At 37.3% G+C, this 12,136-nt stretch overlaps 1 protein-coding gene across 1 annotated transcript in view; it reads right to left on the reverse strand.

Annotated features, from left to right (window-relative positions):
* The window catches only part of NCK1 (NCK adaptor protein 1), a 74,321-nt gene that overhangs the window by 59,190 nt on the left and 2,995 nt on the right, over positions 1-12,136 (reverse strand). The window contains exon 2 of the mRNA XM_021678760.2: positions 3,372-3,434. The gene's annotated coding sequence lies outside the window, so the exon portion shown is untranslated. The remainder of the gene's footprint in view (positions 1-3,371; positions 3,435-12,136) is intronic.

The raw sequence follows: 12,136 nt of genomic DNA on the forward strand, positions 1-12,136 counted from the left end.
TGTCTAAATTCCTCTACTGTTATTTAAGAATACCAGTCACATTGGATTAGGGCACACTCTACTGAGCTCACTTTAACTTGATTACCTCTGTAACGACTCTATTTCCAAATAAGGTCACATTCTGAGGTGCTGGAGGGCTAGGACTTCAACACATCTTTTTGGGATAACACAATTCAACCCATAAGATGGCTAAACAATTCTTTGTATTAAATTCTGTTATAATAGGTGGTGTGATCCCCAGTTTCCTGACTAGTCCCAGATTGATAGTATACATTTATTTTCATCCATTTTCCTGAGTACCCAAAGGCCTCTCAATCTGCAAAATGATGTTCTTCAACTCTGAGGATTTTTCTTGTTTCGCTAATATTTCTTCTCTTTTCTCTGTTCTCACTGGCACTTCTGTTAGATGAAGTTGACCTCCTGGACTGACCTTTTATCTTTTTATAACCTATTTTCCTCTACTTCAACTTCCTTTCTTCTACGGAGTGCTTTTTCTTACTATTATGCTCTAATTTTCAAGAATTCTTTTTTATTCTGAAAAAAAAAAAATTTTTTTTTTGGTCTCTTATATTAAAAGCTTTCTTCATGAACCCTGATGATCCTTGATTGTCTGCTAATATTTAAAAGTAGGGCCCTAGGGGCAGCCTAGCTGGCTGTTGGTAGAGCATGTGACTTTTGATCTCAGGATGGTGAGTTCAAGCCCCACGTTTGGCATAGAGATTACTTAAAACAAATAAAATAAAAGGTCCTGGGCTAGAATGGCTGCAAGCACAGAAATCATCATTCAGATCATGATCTAAGGCCAAAAATCAAAACAAAACAAACAAACAAAAACTTGCTTGGATTGAATTACAATTATTAAAAGTAATTATGGAAAATGAACCAGACCACAAAAATGTGGAACAGAGCCTCTGTGCCAAGACTGTTGAAGAAGAGCTGAATAAGTTTTTCAATCTTGAAGTTTTGCTTTCAAAATTCTCTTACATAGATCTAGACAATGAACTAGAGTTCAAAAATGATCTGATTGATGACACGGACTTTGATATTCCTCAAGATGATACTCCTCCAACACTGGAAAGCATACTCAGACTGATGATGAAGAGGAGTCTTTTGTTCTTGAGGATCCTACACTGTTAAACATTGATACTATTGATTCTCACTCCTATGATACTTCGTCTATGGCAACTTCAGATAGTGGAGATAGTACCAACTTAAAAAGGAAGAAAAAATTACCAGATTCTTTTTCATCCCATCAGTCAGTTACGTGATATTCATTTTTGAAGGGAAATTCTGACCAGGTAGTGTTTCAGCTGACAAAGTGGATGCTGGCTTGCCTACTGAAATTGCAGTGGCCAGTCTGATAGCAGTGGGTACATCTCCTGGATTGGCTTTAATATGTGATCAGAATCAAGCTTTGCAACTGTCTGGGTAACACTAGTGTTGGAGGTCAGTATGGACCCATTTCTGCCTTCAGTATCAGCAATGACTACTCAAGACTTCTCTGTGGCTTTGCTAAAGGACATATCATGATGTGGGATTTGGCCAATGGAAAACTTCTTCTAAGATCAATAAGAGATGTTCATCCTCCAGGAACAGCAATATTGCATATTAAGTTTACAGATTATACAACTCTTACAATTTGCAATGACAGCAGAGGCTCTGTTTTTAAATTGACGTTTAAAGACATATTATTATTATTTGAGAGAGAGAGAGAGAATGAGCGAGTGAGAGAGAGCAGGAGAGGAGGGAGGGGCAGAGGGAGAGGGAGAAGCAGACTCCCTGCTGAGCAGGGAACCCAACTCAGGGCTTGATCCCGAGACTCCGAGATCATGACCTGAGCCAAAGGCGGACACTTAACAGACTGAGCCACCCAGGCACCCTTTGAATTGACATTTAAGAAAGTGATAAGAGTGAGAACATGTGAATATAGGGTCTGTTCAGTGGTTCCAAGGGTGAAGTTCGCTGTACTGAGCCTCTCCCCTCTAAGCCTAAGTTGAAAGATCATCCCATCACACAGTTTTCCTTGGTCAAGGCATTCTTAACAAAGATACTGATCATTGGATTGAAACAATCCTTGAAAGTGTAGGTGACTTTTCCCTATGGACAGATTGTCCCAGTGTTCCACTGCTGGCCTGGCACTTCATGGCAGTGCATAATTACGTGAATCCCATGCTTGACTTTTGCAGAGATGTTATTCATCTGCTACTGGTTAAAAGATGAATCTGGAGCAATTTACTTATAAACAAAAGCATCTTCACCTATACCATGACGTGAATAAACTCACGTACAGTTGTGCTCTTGGACAGTGTGAAGAAGTTCCATGTGACTGATCAGCAGACTCAAGAGGAACTGGAAACAGTGGAGATCTCAGAAGTTCAGTTGGTCTATAACAGCAGCCATTTCAAATCACTAGCCACCAGAGGAAATGTTAACTAGGCATTGCCTGCGGTTGGAAAGAAGGCTTATCAATCCACTAGTAGCTATGATTGTCAAATCTTTTCTTTAGGGACAAAATCTGTTTATGTGATGATGCCGAGAAGGTGGAGAGAGTGGATCATCTCCTGAAACAAGATTGTCTTACAGAAGCCCTGGCTCTTGCATAGTCTTTCCATGAAGGAAAAGCAAAAGCAGTAGTGGGATTATCAGGGGATGCCAGTAAGCAAAAGCTGTGGTTACAGATCAGATGGTAGAAATCCTATTCCAGTATGCAGATCAAGCTCTGAAAAAGTGTCCAGACCAGGGAAAAATCTAAGCAATGGAGCAGCATTTTTAGGACAGGGTGCCTGTCATAGTTGCTTACTGCCTGCTACTACAGCAAAACAATCTTTTATTTAGCTAGATGTAAGACAAATTGAGAATTCAGTGTCCAAAGGAGTGTTTCTGGAGTGCCCTGAGCCATGTATTTTAAGTGACAAATTGGTGGGGATGACCCCCCAGGTAACAAAAGACTGACTGTTAATTTCCAAGATACAAAGTTAATGGAAAATGTGGAAGCCCTCATTGTACATATGGATATCATCAGCCTATTCAGCAAATGAATTTATAAAAAATTTACTAATATACAGAATATCATTTCTTTATTGATTATACTTACCTCACTTGCCTCCCATCAACCCCAATTATTTACTGAGCACTTTTGGTAAGACATCTCTTAAATCTGTTTTTGTGAGTATATTTCTTAGGACTGTTCTTTAATGAATGCTAGATTATAAACCCCTGCAAAACAAGAGTCTTCTATTTCTTTGATATCCCCCACAGCACTAAGCATAAGGTTTACATTTGGTAGTTGCTCAATAAATTCTTATTGGTTAAAAAAATAAAATAAAGTAAAACAAAAGTAGGGCCCTAAAAGCTGATTGTGAATAACTTACAACTTATCCCCTTGGGCTGGTTAAGAGAAGCATCTTCTAAGTTGTTACCTGATTGCCAGAATCCTGGGAGCAATACAGAAGAGGCCTTGGTAAAAGTCCCAATATTGAGTACATTTACTTAATTCAGATGTTTTCTATAGGACACCTGGTCTTCGATTACGTCTAGTGCCCACCCCTCTCTCAGAAACACTCTGTTTTGTCCTCTCAGAGGATAATCTTCAGTCTTCTGCTGGGACAAGAAGGCAAGCACTTAGCTATACAAATTGATGAAGAGATCTAGGTTTGAGCGCCTTTTTTGCCTTTTTTTTTTTTTGCTTGAGATATAACTCACTATACAACTGACCCATTTAAAGCATACAATTCAATGGTTTTACTATATTCACAGAGTTGTGCCACAATCACAATAGATTTTAGAACATCTTTATCCCACCAAAAAGAAGCCCATACCCTTGAGCAGTCATTTCCCATTTCCTTCTAATCTCCCCTACTCCAATCCCCAGGCAACCATTAATTTACTCTCTGTCTCTATATATTTGCTTTTTCTGGACATTTCATACAAATGGAATCCTAAATCTGTGGTCTTCTGTGACTGGCTTCTTTCACTTAGCATGCCTTCAAGGTTCATTCATGTTAAAATATGTATCAAAACTTCTTTCTATTTACTCCAAATAGTATTCCATTATGTGAATTTGCATTTTATTCATACATTTATCAGTTGCTGGACATTTGGAAATCTTTCTACCTTTCGGTTATTATGACTGAGCTGCTACTTAAACAGACTTTCAAGCAATCTTTCTATTTTTAGCAACACTCTCACCCCCTCTTCAACAAAAGTACCTGATGCTGCCAATTCATGAGCCTGAGTATTCTTTTCCATTTTTTCTATTTCCAGTTTAGGACTGAACATTTTTAAGCCTACTAGGAAGTTTCTATCAGTCTGGTTTGTTTTCCAGCTTCCAAATTTTATTGTTTCTTCCATTCTCTTTACCTGTGTAGTTCAATTCTTTTAAAGTAAACTTTATGGGGTGCCTGGGTGGCTCAGTCGTTAAGCATCTGCCTTCGGCTCAGGTCATGGTCCCAGGGTCCTGGGATCAAGCCCCACATCGGGCTCCCTGCTCGGCGGGAAGCCTGCTTCTCCCCCTCCCACTCCCCCTGCTCGTGTTCCTTCTCTCGATGTCTCTCTCTGTCAAATAAATAAATAAAATCTTTAAAAAAATAAATAACCTTTATTATCACCTTGGTGGGCTTTGGAGGGGAGTAAATGCACTTTCACTCATCCATCTTTACCCACAAGTCCTTTCAATTATTTTTATCCTTTATTCTTACACATACATTTTAAGGCTCTGCACTTTGCTTTAACTATGACTTACCTATATATCCCTTAAGTTATATCATATTTTCGTCACTCAGTTCAAAACAGTTGCATGTTATTTCTTTAATTCCTGGGTTACTTACTTAGAAGTATATTGTTTAGTTTCCAAATAGCTGACAATTTTCTAGTTATTTTTTGTAATTAATTTCCGGCTTAATTCCAACATGTCAGAGCACATACTCTAGAATTAATTATTTCCATGTTTTTTTATGGTCCAGCATATGTCAATTTGGGGAAAATTTCCACAGGCACTGGGGAAAAAAATCTGTATTCTGCAAGTGCTGGGTGAAATGTTATATGCCTATCAATTAGACTCATTTGTTACTGATGTTGTTCAAATCTGATTCTTTTTTTTTTTGTCTTAGTGTTCTAGTAATTACACAGAAGAGGGTACGCTAAAATATCTCATATGTTGCTTATGGATTTATTGAATTCTTTTAGTTCTGTCAGTTTTTTGCCTACATGGTTGGCAAAAATTAGAATAATAATGCTGTTAAGGAACACTATTTGTCTTTAAATGTGTAAATTGATGTTTTTCTGAAGAGCAGTCTGGGAACGGCAACATCAAAAACATATTCTGAAACCAGTTATTTTACATCTAAAAATTGATTCTAAAGCCCTTAATGAGCACCAAACACTACTTAGCAGCCAAATGGATTTATGAATCTTCATTTAAATCTTATAATAATCCTTTGATTAGGTATCATCCCCATATTACAGAGGAGAAAAATGAGGCTTATAAAGGCCTATGCCCAAAAAATAGTGATGAAGCCTATACTGGAATTTAAGCTGATTCCAGAATCTCTAAAGTAGAAAACAAGATGTAGCATATGATCCTATTTTTTTAAAGTGAGCATGAGTCTGTATATTCCCTGAAAATTCTGAAATACACGTATTAAAAAATAACAGTGATAAATACCTGTGAAGAGACTGCTCATACAATTAAGACTAAATATAACTGAGTTTTTTGGCAGCCAGAAATTAAAAAGACATTTTATTTTTTTTCCTATAACAATGTAATCCTGTTTCTCCCACTGTGACATGTGGCTTACATTAATTTTCCCTCTCATTTCTGACATCAGGTAGAAAAATACAATTTTACATATATCTGTATATATGTATAAAAACACACACTTACACATGTATGTGTATGTGTATTACTGCCTAGAACAGCTTCCTGCCTAGAACCAAAATTATTCTGCCAGTTATGATTTACCAACTACAGAGAGGGCTCATGAAAATGACTCATTTAAAGTATGACTTGAGCCTGCTGTCAATATAACAACTGCCCCTTTCCCCATTCTTCACAATATACATGCCTAAGTTCTGCACTTACATGACAAGACAAAGAACAATGCATCCATAAATATATATATTCTATGTTCCATGACTCATTTCTTCAACATTTTGTTTATCCTACTCTTTGAGATTTTTTTTTTTTAAGATTTTATTTATTTGACAGAGAGAGACACAGCGAGGCAACACAAGCAGGGGGAGTGGGAGAGGGAGAAGCAGGCTTCCCGCACAGCAGGGAGCCCAATGCGGGGCTCGATCCCAGGACCCAGAGATCATGACCTGAGCCAAAGGCAAACGCCCCTCAACTCTTTGAGATTTTACTTTAAAAATCTCCTATCTCTGATAATTGAGTATAACCTACCAATTCTTAGTCATAACTTCCACAATATGCACTAGGCTAAATTAAAACAAAGAGCTTCAGGGGCACCTGGGTGGCTCAGTCAGTTAAGCGTCTGCCTTTGGCTCAGGTCATGATCCTGGAGTCCCGGGATTGAGCCCTGTATCAGGATCCCCACTCAGCAGGGAGTCTGCTTCTCCCTCTGCCCTCACCCTGCTTGTGCTCTCTCTCTCAAATAAATAAATAAAATCTTTAAAAAAACAAACAAAAAAAACCCCCAAAGAGCTTCAGGAAGTTCCAAGATTACAAACTGAAGCCTGAGTGGGAGTAAAGTAGTAGTCTAGACACAGCCTTATTAAAGGAAATCAGAAACTTTGTAACAAGGACAGGGTAAGGCAACTTTTTCTCTAAAGGGCCAGACAGTAAATATTTTAGGCTTTGTGGGCCACACACAGTCTCTGTCACATAGTCTTCTTTTCTTACAACCCTTAAAAAATGTAAAATCATTCCTGGCTTTGGGCAGTACAAATAAGGTTTTTGAGAGGTTCCAATTAAAATAGTGGATTTAACACATTAGTTTTCTTTCTTTTTTTTAAGGAAATTAACACAGTAGGCAAAATATACAGGAAAGCAAGCAATAGCAACAAATTTTTGTAACCTAAAAAGACAGATGGACAACTAGTTACTACCTCAGTGAATTCCAGAAAGGTGAAGCCTACCCCAGGAGTTGAAAAACCCAACTTATACCCTGGAATCCTCAAGAGTCAGGAATTGGCAGCACCTGCTACTGCTTAAACTGAGAAAAGAGGGGGTTAAATAAAGAAGACCAGGTGAAAGCTAAGAAGTGGTTAAATCCTTAGAAGTTTCCTCCCCAAATATACCTAATGGTAGGCTACACAACTCTGAACTGGGATCACCAGATAGAACTAAAAATCTGTGTACCCTACCAAAAGTGGGGAATGAGAAATCCAGTCCCTCACACATACACCTATACACACACACACACACACACACACACACACACAAAGGGGGCGGTCAAACCTTCAGCCGTAAAAAAAATTTTTTTCCCCCAAGAGGAAAGACCCCCCAGAAAACAGGGTTTTTTCAAAAAAAAAAAAAAAAAGGCTCACTTGGACCACCATGCAATGAAGTTTAAGACCCCATCAATTCAAGCTTTCAATCTCAAGATAACATCCAAGGATTACTGACACCTCAAGCAACATAAAAGTTAGAAACCAATTTAGAAGAGAGTCCCCAAGAAGAAACAAGGGCAAAAAAAAAGTCATTTTTATACCCTCGGAAATTAGAGAAGAAAATGTATCCATGAAACTAGCAAAGGATACTCTATAAAAAAAGAATTTTTAAAGAATAAAGAGTTCTTGGGAAATCAAAATCTTGCTGGAAAAAATGAAAAATTCAGAAGGCTTAGGAAATAAAGTTAACGAAACCTCTCATATAATATAGAGTAAAAACACTAGGAGATGAAAACTAAAGAAAAACAAAGATACAAACAGAACTAGCAGAAATAACAAAATTATCAGAGAGAGAAACAAAAGGAAGGAGAGGAAACTATTATTATAGACTGAATTGTGTCGTCTCCCTGCCCCCCCCATTCATGTTGAAGCCTCAACCCCCAAAGGGGAGGAGGAGGAAGAGAGAGGTAACTCCCTATACAGAAAGGCTTTGTAAGGACACAGTGAAAAAGCAGCTGTCTAGAAGCCAGATAGCACCTTGATCTTGGACTTCTTAGCATTCAGAACTGTCAGAAAATAAGTTTCTGTTGTTCAAACCACCCAGTCTGTGTTATTTTGTTATGGCAGCCCTAGGTGACTAATATAATCATCAATGAAATAATTCAAGAAAATTTCCCAGAACTGACTAACATAATTTTGCAGGTTTGAGGGGCACAGTGAGTATGCAAGAAAACGCACAAAAACAGATGTACGCCAAGTCACACCATCATGAAATTTCAGAATACAAGAGATACAAAATTCCAAAAAAGCAAAAAAAACATTAGGATCAGGAATCAGAATGTTTTCAAAATTCTCAAAAGGATCACAAACCAGAAAACAATGGAGAGATGCCTTGCGAATTCTGAAAGTAAATTATTTCTGAAAGTAAATTATTTCTAACCCAGAATTCATTACCCAGCAAAATCCCATGGGAAGACCAAAAAAAAGAGGGCATTTTATTAATACAAGATCTCAGTCTTTCACAGGAATCTACTATGGGATATATTCCACCAAAGGAGGGGTCAAACCAAAAAAAGAACTACATGATTCACAGCAAATAAGAGATTTAACACAGAAGAAAGGCAAGGGGAGTCACTAGTCTTATGGTAAAGGGAAAAATTCCAGAAAACTACTATGGAGACAGAAAGCTGCTCCCAGCAGGTTCAAAAACTGCTAGACAAGAAAAGAGTAACTATACTCACAGGTATACATACACAAAAGAAATGACTGTGTATGTCCACTGGAAGACTTATAAGTAAATGTATATATAACAGCTTTATTCACAATAGCTTAAAAACTAGAAACAAACCAAATATCTATTAATGGTGAATTTTTTTTAATTGTATATTTCATCCAGCAGAAAACTACTATCAGTAAAAAAGACCAACTATTGCTATACCCAACATCATAGGTGAATCTCACAAACACAATTATTAAGCAAAAGTAGTCACCCACAAGAGTGTATATTCTATGGTTCCACTAAGTTCAAGAACAGACAAAAATGATAGAGGTCAGAACAACGATTAACTTTTGGGGATAGGAAATAGTGAATGAGAGGACACATGAGAGAGCTTTCTGGAGCACTGGAAATGTTCTATACCTTGATCTGGGTGATGGATAGGTGTCTACAAATACAATGAAATTTGTGTACTTTGCTATTTTAAAAAATTTAAATGATACTTTAACAAGTTTTTAAAGAAATCAATGACAAGCGACTGCCTTCGGCTCAGGTTATGATCCCGGAATCCTGGGATCGAGTCCCACATCGGGCTCCCGGCTCAGCAGCCTGCTTCTCCCTCTGACCCTATCCCCTCTCATGCTGTTTCTCTCTCTCTCTCTCAAATAAATAAAAAAATAAAAAAATAAAAAAATATATAAAAAAAAAAGAAATCAATGGCATTTTCAACTGCATCATCCCACAACAGGAATTAATCAAAGGGGAAAAAAAATCTAAGGCTTTATGTACAAAGATCTTTATTTCAGAATTATTTTTACTAAAGAAAAAAACACCTGGAAATATTATTTAAATAAATGAGTGCCATGCAAACCCTGGGTTTTCCTGGTGTGAGAAATTATCTGGCCTTTATTACCAGCAGCCAAAAGGGAGCCATCTGCCCAGTGGGAAGAGCATGTTCACAGGTTCTAAGGCAAAAAAATCTTGGCTACTGAAGGGAAAAGGGGGGGAAGGGAGAATGGCAAGAGATGCAGCTAGAAGTAGCCAAATCATGGAAGGCCTTTTTAAGAATACGGAGGGGTGCCTGGCTGGCTCAGTTAGTGGAGCACGCAACTCTTGTTCTCAGGATTATGAGTTTAAGCCCCAAATTAGGTGCAGTTATTACCTAAAAATAAAATCTTTAGAAGAAAAAAATATGGAAAAGAAATGGGAAAAAAAAAAAAACCCATAGAAAAATTAAAGTAACTGACTTCCCAGGGCAGAATTCTGGGGGAAGGGGCTGTACACAAAGTATTCTAAATGTTTCTAAAAATAAAAAATGTTATCATGCAAGAACATTTAGTACCTGGAAGCGATCAAGAATTTCTAAGGAAAATTTTCCAAAGTCTCATTTAATTAATAGAATGTTTTTGTGGTAAATATAAATTTTTGTTTTGCTGGAATGCTCAAAAAATACAGGGCATATTAAATTCTTTGTTATATCAATTATTTGAGTTTATCTAAATACAACATGATTTGGAAATATGTACTGAAATTTTTGGAAGGCTGATTGTTAAAAAGCAACAAAAAAAGCTCTTTAGATGCATCCGTTTTTTAAAAGCCATAATCTCACTGCTTTATTCGATTGGTCTGTTTCAAGAAAAGTAGAATTATCCATACCATACTTAACGTCCAATTCAGCAATCCTTAAATACAATTTCAGGAATAAAGAATGAGAGAATCAGTGTTTCAACAGTTTATTTTAGCAGATTATTTATTTAAACAAAAAACAAGCCATTATAAACAACCAAAAAATAGAAAAACAGCTTCTAACCTGTTTAAAACCCAAAGGGTAAAACATTCCTTCCAGAAATATTTCACCTGATAGTTTTCTGTGCTATCTTCCACTACTCAACTCTTCCTACGTAAGTGTAAAAAAAAACAACAAAAACCAAGGCAACCCTATGCTGCCACTATAACAGAAACTTTAGAGTTAAGAGGAAAAAAAGGTCAAGAGCAAATACATAAAAGCTCTCTGACTTCCCAAAAGAACAAATGTTTTCAGAATATTTTGCTCAATAAACAGATTGCTCAATAATCAGGTTTCTGACAGATGAACAAGAGGACAAAGTAGCAAAATGTAGAAGTGTTGCTGTTCTAAGAATCTAAAAGAGAAAAAGAACATTTGGCTGGATCATTAAATTTAGTTATGGGATAAACCCTGCAGGTTTCTTCCAAACCACTGCAATGTTCACATCTACTTTGAAAGTACCCAAATATTCAGTCTCTTTGAACTAAGAGATTCAAACAAACTAAACTCCAGGAGTAAAAATTCTAAGAGATCCATTCACTTTTTAATGAATCACGGACTCCACTATAGAGATGAGAATATTATTTTTGTTAATGCTGTTAATACATCTAACAAGCAAAGAAAAAGACTTTAAATCAGTTTTAATTATTTAAACAATCCAAGTTATGAAGATCCCACTGCCCTCACATACAAGTTTTGAATGTATGGAAGGTGTAAAGATACAGAATGCAAAATAATGTGAAGCAAACAATAAAAAAACTGCATTGCAAGAGATGAAAAATAGTATAGGGGCGCCTGGGTGGCTCAGTCGGTTAAGTGTCTGCCTCAGGTCATGATCCCAGGGTCCTGGGATCGAGCCCCGCATCGGGCTCCCTCCTCAGCGGAAAGCCTGTTTCTCCCTCTCCCACTCCCCCTGTTTGTGTTCCCTCTCTCGCTGTGTCTCTCTCTGCCAAATAAATAAAAATCTTTAAAAAAAAAAAAATAGTATAGCTTCTTAGGAAATACATAGGAAAAAAAAGTTTTTTAAAGAATACACAGACCAAGGGGCACCTGGGTGTTTCAGTCAGTTAAGCGTCTGCCTTCAGCTCAGGTGATGATCCTGGAGTCCCAGGATGGAGCCCGTATTGGGCTCCCTGCTCAGCAGGGAGTGTGCTTCTCCCTCTGCCCCTCACCCTGCTTGTGTGCTCACACTCTCTCAAATAAATAAAATCTTAAAAAAAAAAAAAAGAATACACAGACCTTGAGTTAGGAAATCAAGCTTTTGAGTTTCAGCTCTGCCACCATCATTAGATGTGTGAATTTTTGTGTAGTTATTCTGTATGGCTTTCATTTTCCTTACCTATAAAACGAAAGGTTGTAATTCCAATGTTCCCACAGTATTGTTCCATGATATTACGACACAAGTCCACATAAGCTTAAAAAAACCAAAGGAATGATAAAACAGTAAGGGCAACAGGCTCAAAGGAAAGTAACAATACAGAGAACAGAAAGATCTGGAAGGCTGCACTGAATTCAGGACCAAAAATGAAACTTCAACAAAATATGACTTCATTTGCTACTTTGGA

This window comes from Neomonachus schauinslandi, chromosome 1 (assembly GCF_002201575.2).
Source record: "Neomonachus schauinslandi chromosome 1, ASM220157v2, whole genome shotgun sequence".
NCBI lineage: Eukaryota > Metazoa > Chordata > Mammalia > Carnivora > Phocidae > Neomonachus > Neomonachus schauinslandi.